Source organism: Mandrillus leucophaeus, unplaced genomic scaffold (assembly GCF_000951045.1).
Source record: "Mandrillus leucophaeus isolate KB7577 unplaced genomic scaffold, Mleu.le_1.0 Scaffold91, whole genome shotgun sequence".
In the NCBI taxonomy this organism is placed as follows: Eukaryota; Metazoa; Chordata; class Mammalia; order Primates; family Cercopithecidae; genus Mandrillus; species Mandrillus leucophaeus.
In genome coordinates, this window is record NW_012109919.1 from 6,357,566 (window position 1) to 6,370,126 (window position 12,561).

The 12,561-nt window shown below is 40.8% G+C and overlaps 1 pseudogene across 1 annotated transcript; it reads right to left on the reverse strand.

Moving 5' to 3' along the window:
* Positions 1-2,751: 2,751 nt before the first annotated feature.
* Positions 2,752-8,571, reverse strand: LOC105531831 (annotated as a pseudogene). Its single transcript, XR_001004867.1, has 2 exons — positions 8,400-8,571; positions 2,752-3,593 (listed from the first exon to the last, which is right to left on the reverse strand). The product of XR_001004867.1 is annotated as a polyadenylate-binding protein 4 pseudogene (transcript).
* Between the last annotated feature and the right edge of the window lie 3,990 nt (positions 8,572-12,561).

The following is a 12,561-nucleotide window of genomic DNA, read 5'->3' on the forward strand; positions in this document are numbered from 1 at the left end:
TGAAACCCCGTCTCTGCTAAAAAATACAAAAAACTAGCCGGGCGAGGTGGCGGGCGCCTGTAGTCCCAGCTGCTCGGGAGGCTGAGGCAGGAGAATGGTGTAAACCCGGGAGGCGGAGCTTGCAGTGAGCTGAGATCCGGCCCCTGCACTCCAGCCTGGGCAACAGAGCGCGACTCCACCTCAAAAAAAAAAAAAAAAAAAAAAAAGCTCACAATTTCAGATCCACTAATAATATCCATTTCAGATCCACTAATAATATCCATTTGTGTTTTTAGCACAAATGTTTATCACATATTTTAAAGAATCTTTACCATCATTTATGTGGGAATTTGGGAGGGATGGGAAGTAAATAGATGAGCTCAATGCTATCATTATTTATTGGAAGTTCCTCCACATCTGCAGCATTTTTATCTCCTTTCCTAACCCTAACCATTTCTTTCTAGCCCTGGGGTCCAAGATTCTTGTTTCACAGGCCTATCTTACCATGTTTAGTACAGCCTTGTAAGTCATCATAATACATGTGGCATGGTGTAAGATATTAGTGAGTTAAATAAAATACATATGGGAAGCTCCAAGAGAGTCAGATATGAATGATCTGTGGGCAAAAGGGTCAGTGTGACTAGGTGGAGTCATGGATGGGCACAGAGGAGCCAACACAATAGTCTTCAGAGTAGGTAATTGAGCTCACTCTTGAAAGGAAAGAAGGGATTCAGGAAGGAGATGACCCCATGCAGAGAGGACAGAATTATCTGGGCATAAGGTGTGAAAGTATTACACAGGATGGGAGCCCAGTGTGCAGCGGATGAGACAGGATGCAAAATCAGGAACCAGATCCTGAAAGGCTTGTGTGTATCGAGCAAAACAATTTGGAATTTACCCTACAGGCAGAAGTGACCCATTGAAGGATTTTAAATGTGGATATAACGTGATGAATAAATGCTAACATTTAGTCAGCTCTTAGGATGCACCAGGCAGTGCTCAAAGTTCATCCAGGGGTTAAGTCATTTAATCATCATGATGACCTCATAAGGCCAATGTGTGGAATATCCTCACTTTCTACTGAAGATAATGACTCCCAAACATAAGTTTCCTGAGGTCAGATTCTTCATCCATTCACAGATGGGCCCTGGGTTTCTAGCTCTGGGCCAGCATGATGAATGTATGCAGAATGAATGAATGAATGAGGCTCACAGGTTACACACACAGGGAAGGACAGAGCTAGGACCTGAAGAGGGGTGGCCTTACCCTAAAGCCTACACATTTAACCACTATCATCGTTTCTACGTTAAAAAGGTAAAAAAGATAATTCTGGGTAGGTGAAGAGATTGGAATGTGATCTGACTGGCGGGAGACTAACAATAAAATTACATGCATTGGAGTGTAACTCAAAGTATAATCACTGAATATTAATTTGAAAATGAGCATTGTGGAAAAAAGTAAATACTACATATTTACTTGTTTAATTTTTTGACTTTTTCCACTAGAATCTGCTCTCCATGAGGTCAAAGATTTTGTCTACTTTGTTTATTGTTGTAATCTTCAGCACCTCAAAGAATTTCAGGCATAGGATGGTTGATCAATAAATATTTGTCAACTAAATGAATGATTATGTAAGTTTGAAAATATTGTATTTTGGATCTTCCTCTTGGTGATTTATAACCTATATTAGCATGTTAATGGCAATTAAATACTTTGTTTTTTTAACCTAGTTTTTTAAAATTCTATTTACCCTCATATCCTTTTATTCTTAGAATTAGTGTTTTTCTTATAATTATTGTATTAGAATTAGATATACTTTGAGGAACTTCTCTTCAGGAAGTTTCTATTCAGTATATTATTATATCAAGAAGTTATTTTAAATCCTGGAAAATATCTATATTATTCATAATTACAAGTAATTAATAATTAATAATGATATCCACTCATTATTAATAAAACAAAGAAACTCTTTTAGACAATGGCATACTCAAGTAAAGCAAGCGAAGTGTGTCCTGTTTGGATTAAGTCAAGTTAGCATTGGTAGGGCTGCATGTGGTGTTTAGAGATTCAGTTCCTTTTTTTTTTTTTTATGAAGATGAGGTCTTGCTCTGTCACCCAGGCTGGAGTGCAATGGCGCATTCTCGGCTCACTGCAACCTATGCCTCCCGGGTTCAAGCCATTCTCCTGCCTCAGCTTCCTGAGTAGCTGGGATTAGAGGTGCTTGCCATCGTACCTGGCTAATTTTTGTATTTTTCGTACAGATGGGGTTTCATCATGTTGGCCAGGCTGGTCTTGAACTCCTGACCTCAGGTGATCCACCCGCCTCGGCCTCCCAAAGTGCTGGGATTACAGGTGTGAGCCACCACACCCAGCTAGAGATTGGGTTTCTAAGGATACCCAGTGTAATGTGAAAAAGGTGGATGCTTATAATTTTAGAATAAGTTTGTACGGTGCTAAGGATTAAGGCATAGGAAACTGTGGTTCCCCTAGGCCTGCTTTTTTCACTATTCCTTGCCTTTCCTCTGCTCTGCCTTGAACCATGGATGGTTAGGAGGAGGGGACATCTGCAGGCTGCATCTCCCAGACCTCCTGTCATCTGGATTTTAAATGAATTCAGCCAATGGCAGGCACTGACAAGAGAAAGGAAGGAGATGCCAGGGCGCTTTTCTCCCCTTTTAACTGGTTCAGATGGGTCTCCAGTAGCAAGTCTGTCCCTCCATTGTACAGCTATCTGCTATGCAAGACCACGGTTCTTTTTTTTGTTTGTTTTTAATGGAGATTTTTTTTTCTTTATTGAGAAACGTAAGACTTGGGTACATCAAATAAAACCAATTTCTGGGGGAAAAAACCAAAACCCACAATAGAAAAAAAAAAAGTTAACACTGTGCCACAGCAGAACCCAGAGAACATATTCGTATCATTGAAAAATTCTAGGCGCTTCATAATTGACCTTTCAATACAAAATGACCTATTAAATTTGCAATTTGTAGTTCTTGGTGTTGAGGTCCATAGGACAAGCTAGGAAGTCTTCAAACCTTAAGCTGAATTCCATGAGGGATTATTTGGCTTTTGAATCGGTTTTTCCTTGTCTAAGAGGTAGCAGCAGCAACAGCGCCCACCTTCGGGGAAGCTTCTTTCTTGGCATCATGAGCCCGTAGAACTGCTACAGCTTCATCCACCTTGGAGTGGAGAGACTCGGGGGACTGTAACATATGCGGCAGCTCAGAGTTGTCGATCTCCAGCAGCATTCCCGTGATCTTCCCAGCCAGGTTTGAATGCATTGTTTGGATGAGTGGGAACAAGCGCTCTCCCAGCATCTGCTTCTGGTCCTTGAGGTGATGCTGCAGCCAGCATGGAGGCAGTCAGTGGCTCCTGCCCCTGCACATGGACCCCAGGCTGGGGTGCCTGCAGAGTCTGTATGGGAGGATGAGGGCTGCGGACACGGAAGGTGTATTTGAAGGGGTTAACAGCCTGGAGAGCAGCAGCGGCAACAGCTGCGCGCTGCGCTAAATTCTGCGCAGCTGTGGGAACGCCTCCAGATTGGCAGCTGTCAGTCAGCCCTTGCTGGGCGGCGCTAGCCCCACCAAAGTCCATAGCCAAGCAAGACCACAGTTCTTTAGGATGAACTCAGCGCCAGGGATATGGGAGCACCACATCATTCCTTCTCTACTGCAACCTCAGGATGGTGGCGACATCCTGATGTTACTAACTCCTGAGTTGCCTCATCGCTCCCTGTTTGGTTTCTGAGATCCTTCACCACCACTGAAAGCTGAATCCAATTCCCCCTGCTTTGAATGCTAGGAGTTACTTTTGTTTTCTTGGTCGTGGCCTAAATGATATATATGGTCAACAATAACAAATAAAGGAAAGAGTGCTGCTGGAATAATTGTTCTAATCTGCAAAATGAATGACTGCTGGAAAGATTATTTTTCGTTTTTGAAATTCAAAGATTCTATAAATGGCGTTTTCTAAAGTGCTGTCTGAGGGTCATCTGCTTCAGAATTCCTAGCAAAGTTGATTTAAGATGCATGTTCCTGAACTCATCTTTAACCTGCTAACTCAGAATCTCTAGGGGATGGTAGGGGAATGTGCAATATCAACCTACTGCCTATACGATTCTTTTTGAAAAATAAAGTTTGAAATAAAATGGTCTACCCTATTTGAGCTTCTTGGGAATGTTTGGAAGAGAAGTGACACAATGTGCATTAAGGTATCCTGATGGATTTTCCATGTACTCTATTTCAAGAGATGTCACCTGTCAAAATTGATAAATTTAGATGAGTTTGGTTAATTTTTTAAATGTCACATTGTATGAATCTTCCAAAAGTAAACTATGTCCTAAGCAGTAGTAAATACGTAGCACTTACCGCTAAGAAATTTCATAATCTACAAAATAGGGAATACATAAATATAAAACTATGTACAAGCCAGATGAGTTGGCACACCTCTATATTCCTAGCTACTGAGAAGGTTGAGGCGGGAGGATCACTCGAGCTCAGGAGTTCAAAGCCAGCCCGGGGCCGGGTGTGGTGGCTCATGCTTGCAATCCCAGCACTTTGGGAGGTGGAAGTGGGCAGATCACTTGAGCTCAGGAGTTTGAGACCAGTGGGGGCAACATGGAGAAACCTCGTCTCAATAAAAAATACACAAATCACCCAGGCACAGTGGTGGACGCCTGTAGTCCCAGCTACTCAAGAGGCTGAGGCAGGAAAATCGCTTGAGCCTGGGAGGTGGAGGCTGCAGTGAGCCATGATCATGAAACTGCACTCCAGCCTGGTAGACAGTGAGATGCTGTCTCAAAACAAAACAAAACAACAGCAACAACAACAACTCAGCCTGAGTGACATAGCAACACCTCGTCTCTATAAAAAACAAAACAAAACAAAACAAGAAACCAAAAAGAAAAAGAAAAAAAATCAATTCACAGATCAAAATTCCATGGCATTCTTATTAAACTAGTGATTGCCAAACCTGTTTTATCATACCCTGAAAAAACTTATGTAAAAGGTAGTATTTTAAATACATTTCCAACCAAGTTTTAATACATTACTTAAAATATTCAATATCCAACACTTTGAAGAGAAACTAAATAGGTCGGGTGCTTCAGTGATAAAATATTTTCTTGGCTTAGGCTTCAGCAAAAAGCAAAGCTTGAGGCAAGCACTGAGTGCAAGTAGTTTTTGGTGGGTGGGTGGGTGGGTGAGGGCTGGGGGGAAGTGAACTCAAAGAGGAGAAGCAGGAAACTGGGAAAAGAGGAAGCCAGTCCATGAGCGCTATAGAGTTTATTGTGACTACGGGCAACTGAGGCTGGATCCCACTGGGAATACTTCAATGAGGCAAATAGCATAAGTGCACTTCAAAATCGCCCTCCAGTTACACAGAAGAGAGAACTTTTATCCCTCAGTTCTTTTCCTTTATTGGTCAGTGGTTGCCCCATGTCATGTTGACTAGTAACACTTCCAGGCATGTGTATAGGTTAGTCCCTGAATGGGACTTTGCAGCTAGTCTATGCAGTGATGGCAAAGTAATTCTAGTAAAACAAAAAAAGAAAGAAAGAGAGAAAAAACAGAAAAAGACACACGGTGGAGCTGAGACGAGCTGCTGATAGGATATACCTGCAAATATCTGGTTACGGTAATAACGACTTCTATAAGAAAGTGAGCAAAAAAAAGAAATACAGCCTAAGGGGAACCTGATACACCTTTCTGAAGATCTTTAATAATTATCAGAAATGACTCCAGGCAAAGGTGTGTGGGTTTTCTCAAATGCATGAATTATAAATATTTTATTTCTAGAAATGGTTTTTGTATTTTTAGCCTAGATTCTGTTTATGCCCCATCTCTTCTCCTCCTGGCCTGATGGGAAACATTTGTCCCTTTGTAGTTAACACGCAAAACTTGGAAAGCACCCATGAAATAAAAGCAGGTTAAAATAAATTTCCTACGACATAAAATTAACCATCATAGCTATGCCTTAGAATTGTTTATTTGGTGACTGAAAAGAGTCTTGTTGGACACTGAGCAGATTACGGAGTTGCCACCAAAAGAGCTTCTAAGCATAGGTTGCTTTTAAATCATTCTGGTGATAATGTAAGCTATGATATGCTGGAAGCATTTGAAAAAGTTCACGATGTGTCTCCAGCTCTCTTCTCATAAGCACAGCGAGTCATTGTTTTCTTCTCTGGTTGGTCTCAAAATCCTCCATAGCTGTCTCTCCCCCAGCTCTCCTTCTGTGATTTTCACTGCCCCTTATCACGTTGTCTTCCATTTTGCCATTAATATTTTTACAGAAACACATTTTTTTTAAATTTTCTATTCTTTCTGCCAGTGTAGATCCATTTTTATTGATCTATCTCCAACCTCAAATTCTTCCAGAAACTGTTTAGGCTGCCGGTGCTGGTTGGTACCTGGTTCTTATGTATTAGTAAGAGCATAAACCCTGGAGTTTGTCAATCCTTTGTTTGAATCTGGGCTCCACCACTTATAAACTGCATGAATCTGAAATGTGTCTTAACAATTTGAGCCTCCTGTTTTCTTCTGTGAAATGGAGATATTATTTCTCACGGGATTATTGTGAAACCCAAAGGAGGTAATAGATGAAAAAGAGTAAACTCTTTGTGTCTACATTGTGTCTGCAACATAATAAACATTTGCTAAATGGTAATTAACATCATTATTCAGTGCTATCATCAATTTATGTTTTTCATCTGTATCCTTAGATGTTATCTTGAATTTAACAATAAATGTAAAGGCGGAATTACCGGTAACAATAATTGACATTAATCTTGTCTACCAGCTTTAAACTGATGCTCTTTGAACCACAGTGCTGATAACCAGGTGTGTAGAGATCTGTAAATAGAAACAAGTCTAATCAAATGTTATTTAAAAACAAACCTAGATGGCAGAAGCAATTCTTCAATGAAGTCTTCAAGCAACACCTCCAAACTTCTGACACATCTGGGAAGCAGTGCTGTAGAGCTGACTTACCTTGAATGAGACCTTTATATGTGAATAGTTTTTATTGACTTTCTCAGAGTCAGAAATAGCAATAGATTTTGTTGCTGCGCTTGCAATCATGTTTTTAAAAATGCAAGTTTAATATGTGAACAGTGAGGAAATGATTCTTGGTCTTACTTTGTGCTCTTCAGTCCCACCCAAAGTGCAGTCAACACCACACAGTAAAAGAACAATGTTTCACTCAAGTGGGTGGCTCAGACAGGCAACCTGAAAACCAAAAGAATAAGAAAAGAAAGTTGATTTTTGAAATCTAACTATTAACCACACTAGCATGTATGAATTAGCTTCTGGAGTGAAACAGAAACTTTTCTTCAAATATGAGGACCAAGAGTTTGGGAACTCCTCAAACACTTATTAAGATATCTTGGTTGTGATATCAGGAAGGTAGGATAGGACTAGGATTGGAATGGGGTGAATAAAAACCTAACCAATGGTCTTCGACTATTTGGAGAGACTCTATACACACGGAAAAGGCTGCTCAGCTTGAAACATGAGAAAAATAATTCAGGGAGCCAGAATTTCACAGCATTTATCTAAAGGCTGCCCAGGAGAAAAGCTCACTGGCTGTAATAAGCACAAGACTGTCATCATAAAGATGCTTTCTGCTGAGAAGCAGGGCTAACCTGATCTTCATGGGTACATGATAGCATCATGGAATTCTTAGGAGATGAATATTTGAAACTGGCCCTCAAGATTGCTTGCAGGCAGAGTTATGTTTAGGTCTGAGGTCTGATTACCCCACATTAAGAAATGAGGAAGAAATGCTTCCCTTGCAACTCCATTCCAGAGTCTCCTGATCCCTAAAATCCAAAAATATGTCTCCAAGCAAAGCTAAATCAGTGCAGTATCAGAGAAAACGGCAAAAGTTAGTCACTGTCTGTGAAAACTCTTTCTAAACTCAAATACCATTTATGACGTTTTATGTCTTGACGTTTTTGGTAATAGTTTGTACAGCAATCTTACCTGAACACCGGTAGTCTATTTTTTTTTTCCCCCCTGAGACAGAGTCTTACTGTGTCGCCAGGCTGGAGTGCAGTGGCACAATCTCAGTTCACTGCAACCTCTGCCTCCTGGGTTCAAGCAATTCTCCTGCCTCAGCCTCACAAGTAGCTGGAATTACAGGCATGTGCCACCATGCCCAGCTAATTTTTGTATTTTTAGTAGAGACAGGTGTTCTCTATGTTGGCCCGGCTGGTCTCAAACTCCTGGCTTCAGAAGATCCACCTGCCTCAGCCTTCCAAAGTTCTGGGATTATGGCATGAGCCACCATGCCCTGCCGAAGGTGGCGGCCTTCTTGCCCAACCAATTTTGTCCTTTATGTTACTGACCCAGGTGATTTGAAGAGGGAAGATAGCTATTGGCCTCATCTCTATCTCTCTGTCCCATCCCACCACCCCTTCTTACCCCCTCTCCCTCTCTTCCCCTGTTCACCACTAGGAGCATAACAAGCCTCCTCCTCCTGAATCAGGGTGACCTCTGTGTACTGTAAGGATGCAACTCCTTCAAGATTGGTTGGACTACCCAGGCTCTGATCACAGGCTTCCTTCACCAGTGAGCCAGCTTGCCAGTCCGTCATTCATGAGACATTTATTTAGAATTTGCTGTGTGCCAGGTAATGATTTAAAAAAAAAAAAAAAAAAGGAATAAACTTGATCTTCCTCTTTGGTAATATGCAATTTATCTTTCAGAGTTTTTGAAGGCTGATTCTCTAACTGCAGGTCAACCCTCCTTCAAGACTCTTGACTCCCTAGTTTTCCTTCATGACTCACTGCTCAGGAGACTGCCCTTTTATTGATAATTCTGCTCCACTTCTGCTTTCAACCTGCATATTCTTCATGAGGAATCTACTTGATCCTTGATCCTAGGATCCTTGATCCTACCCACCACTTCTCCACTGGGTAACCCTTTTCTTAGGTTCATCCATTTCCATTAGCAGCCACATTCCTCCAGACACTGCCATCGCTATGACACTAATTTGGCTTGCCTTCTGGCAACTGAAGTATGATGCCTCTTAATACAATCTTCCTATCTACTCCCTGAGGAGTGCCTGGGCACACCTGGTGTTCTGGGCTCCTGGCTGCAGAGTCATATTAGTGGACAACATTTCACTTTCTGATGCTACTGCAGGTGGTGATGATGGTACCAGCATGCACACTTGTCAACATTATCACATTCAGTCCCACAACAGCAACAACAGAAAGGAGGTGAGGATATCAGCCACACGTTAGAAACCAGAAGACTTAGCTCCCCAAAGTAAAGTCATTTGCCCTGTGTCACCAAGTGGAAAGTGGCAGGGATAGCTTTATCTGTTGCTGAAACCCCAGGCTGTTTCTCAGGAATATCTCCTCTATGCTATATTGCTTCCCTTGCAACTCCATTCCAGAGTCTCCTGATCCCTAAAATCCAGAAATATGTCTCCAAGCAAAGCTAAATCAGTGCAGTATCAGAGAAAATGGCAAAAGTTAGTCACTGTCTGTGAAAACTCTTTCTAAACTCAAATACCATTTATGAATTCCTCTCTCTCTTCTAAAATAGATAATTCACATTTATTTAGCATTTTTGCCTAAGTTGGCTATTTGTTGATCATCCTGGGGAAATAGCACCCTATTATTTGGGCCATCTTATCCAGCTGAACATTCTGATGCATTACTAATTCCAAAACAATTTCCTACGCCTGCAATGTCCACAGTGATAGCCACTAACCACATATGGCTCTTGGGTACTTGAAGTGTGGCTAGTCTGAATTGAGATGTGGTGTAAGTGTGAAATATATACTGGAATATAAAATCTTTGTGTAAAAAATAAATGCAGTATCTCTTGAATAATTTTTTTACTGAGTACACGTAAAAAATACTATCATGTAGAAATGATAATATTTTGTATCTACTGGGTTAATTATGTTATTAAAATGCAATCACTTTTGTGCTGGAATCACTTTTGTAATGTGGTTAGTAGCAAATTGTAAATTACATATATGGCTCACCTTATATTTCTGATGGACAGCGCTGGCCACTATAATCATAGCACTATCAGTTCAATCCGTCAGCTTTGAGGTTAATTGTTCTACCTAGAGTGTATAATATTCTATTCTGTGAGATGGGCAAATGCTATCCATGTTTATTTCTGGAATTTATTTCTAGCATTGGATCTTCATGAAATTATGTCCTTTGAGAATGGTATGCAGTTCTGTGGTGGGGGACGCCCAGGCAAATCTGTAAAGGTCAGTCTTATGGTTCAGCATTGGGACTTGCTTACAACAGCACATTGTCTAAGCCAGACTTGGACTTTCTTATGTGCTTGCATTTGTAGCAGCAATTATGGTTTCCAGGGTCAGACACTTTCAGGCAGTTAATAACCAGTTTGACTAAAGGTCCATCAGCTTCCTAGCCATTCATTAAATCCTAAGAAATGCCTTACCCTAAGGTCAATACTGCTTAGCTCAGTCATACTTTATGATTGAAAGAATGCTTTCCTCTTCCATTGTCGATAGTATTGATTGGCAGTTCTTTGGGTGGCCTGGTCATTTTTATTTGTCCCCCTTTGTTTTCAACTGTTAAGGAGATGACATCATCTTTTCTCTGACAATATGGAATTATTGCAATGCTGAAAGCTGAGTACAAGGAGGTCCACTGTCAAACTTTGGGCATCACCTCTTCATTATTATTGCAGAGTGACTCACAGGGGAAAGGAAATTCAGAGGAACAAGGGGGCCCATGCCATAAACTCTACAAATCACCAGACTGATAAACCACCATCTTTACCACCAGTCACAATGCTCCCATTAGACTCAAACAGAAGAGTAGGTATGACTAATTCTTCCCTTTGCCCGCCAAAAATAAATCACAGCACTGAGCTGGAATGAGACACAGACTTTTCCAGGATGAAGAGTTGAGTTGGAGGCTGAGACATAGGAAACATTTTGAAAAGGAGCCAGGCAGCTCGAGCAGAGGATTGCTGAACACGCTCCCCAGACCAGATCCTTCCATGAAAGCTGGGTTGTTAGAAGCAGCTGCCGGGACTTGCAGGATATGGTGGCAGGTACAGCATTTACTAGACATGAAATATGTATTGTCCTTGTCAAAAGGTTATTCCTTAATCCATTTACAGAAACCTCTGTCCGCCAAAGACTTTTACAAATCGTTCATGTTCAGGGATCATTCCATTTCTTCCCAAAAGCCATATGTCTAAAATTCACAACAGCTTATATACAAATCTTTTGTTTGCATCTGATTCGCTGATGTTCAACTGCATGACGCAAGACAAGCAGTGCCCAGGATGTAAAAGGTAACAGAAAGAACCTGGGTACTGGGATCAGGCAGATTGAACTATAATATTTTATTTTTAATTTTGGATTTCTCATCTGTAAAATGGGAGCATTTATATGATTTGGTAGAATAAAATGTATAAAAGATCTATTACAGTGCTAGTACCAGGTAACTATCATCGTAATGATTGGGGTTAGTCCACAGAAGGAAATGGCTGAAGCTTTTCATTACTTTTGGTAAGAATCAGTACATTTATCAAGCCGAACGATGACTTACACTGTTCTAGGAGTTACCTCCAAATGATGCTTGGTTATTTGGAAACACCAAAAAATGAATTTCTTTTGTGATTAAAATTATTATTATACTTATCTAATCCTGACATTTTGGAATAATGTGGTATAATTTAGCATCAAAGATCTAATTTAGAAAAGTCTTTAGGAGAATGATGAAGATTTAATTCATGTAAAACTTCTTGGTGTTCACTCAGCTTATGCTTCAGTTTCATAATATACAGCCTATCACTGAGGGATGGACATCTGTCCTTTATACAGGTTGGAGAAGACAGAAATGAAAACAATATGTTCTGGAGTGACAGCTCCTTGCATATAAATCCTAGTTCTATTCCTTAACTATTGCATGACCTGTGTTAAGCACCTCTCTGTACATGGGATCCCTCACATATAAAAGAGAGTAATGGTCTCAAAGAGATACTTACACACCCATGTTCACAGCAGCATTATTCACAATAGCCTAAAGAGGGAAGCAACCCAAATATCTATGGAGAAATGATCGGATAGACAAAATGTATTATGAAATATTATTCTGCCTTAAAAGAAGAAAATTCTGACATATGCTACAACATTGATGAACCTGGAGAATATTATGCTAAGTGAAATAAACCAGTTACAAAAGGACTGATACTTGATGATCCCTCCTACATGAGGTATCTAGAGTAATCAAATTCATTGAGATGACCAAGCACAGTGGCTCACGCCTGTAATCCCAACACTTTGGGAGACCAAGGTGGGCGGATCACAAGGTTAGGAGTTTGAGACCAGCCTGGCCGATATGGTGAAACCCCGTCTCTACTAAAAATACAAAAATTAGCCAGGTGTAGTGGCGCACATCTGTAATCCCACCTACTCAGGAGGCTGAGGCAGGAGAATCCCTTGAACCCAGAGGTGAAGGTTGCAGTGAGTCAAGATTGCGCCGCTGCGCTCCAGCCTGGGCGACGGAGCGAGACGCTGTCAAAAACAATAATAAATAAAAATCCATAGAGACAGAAAGTAGAATGGTGGTTG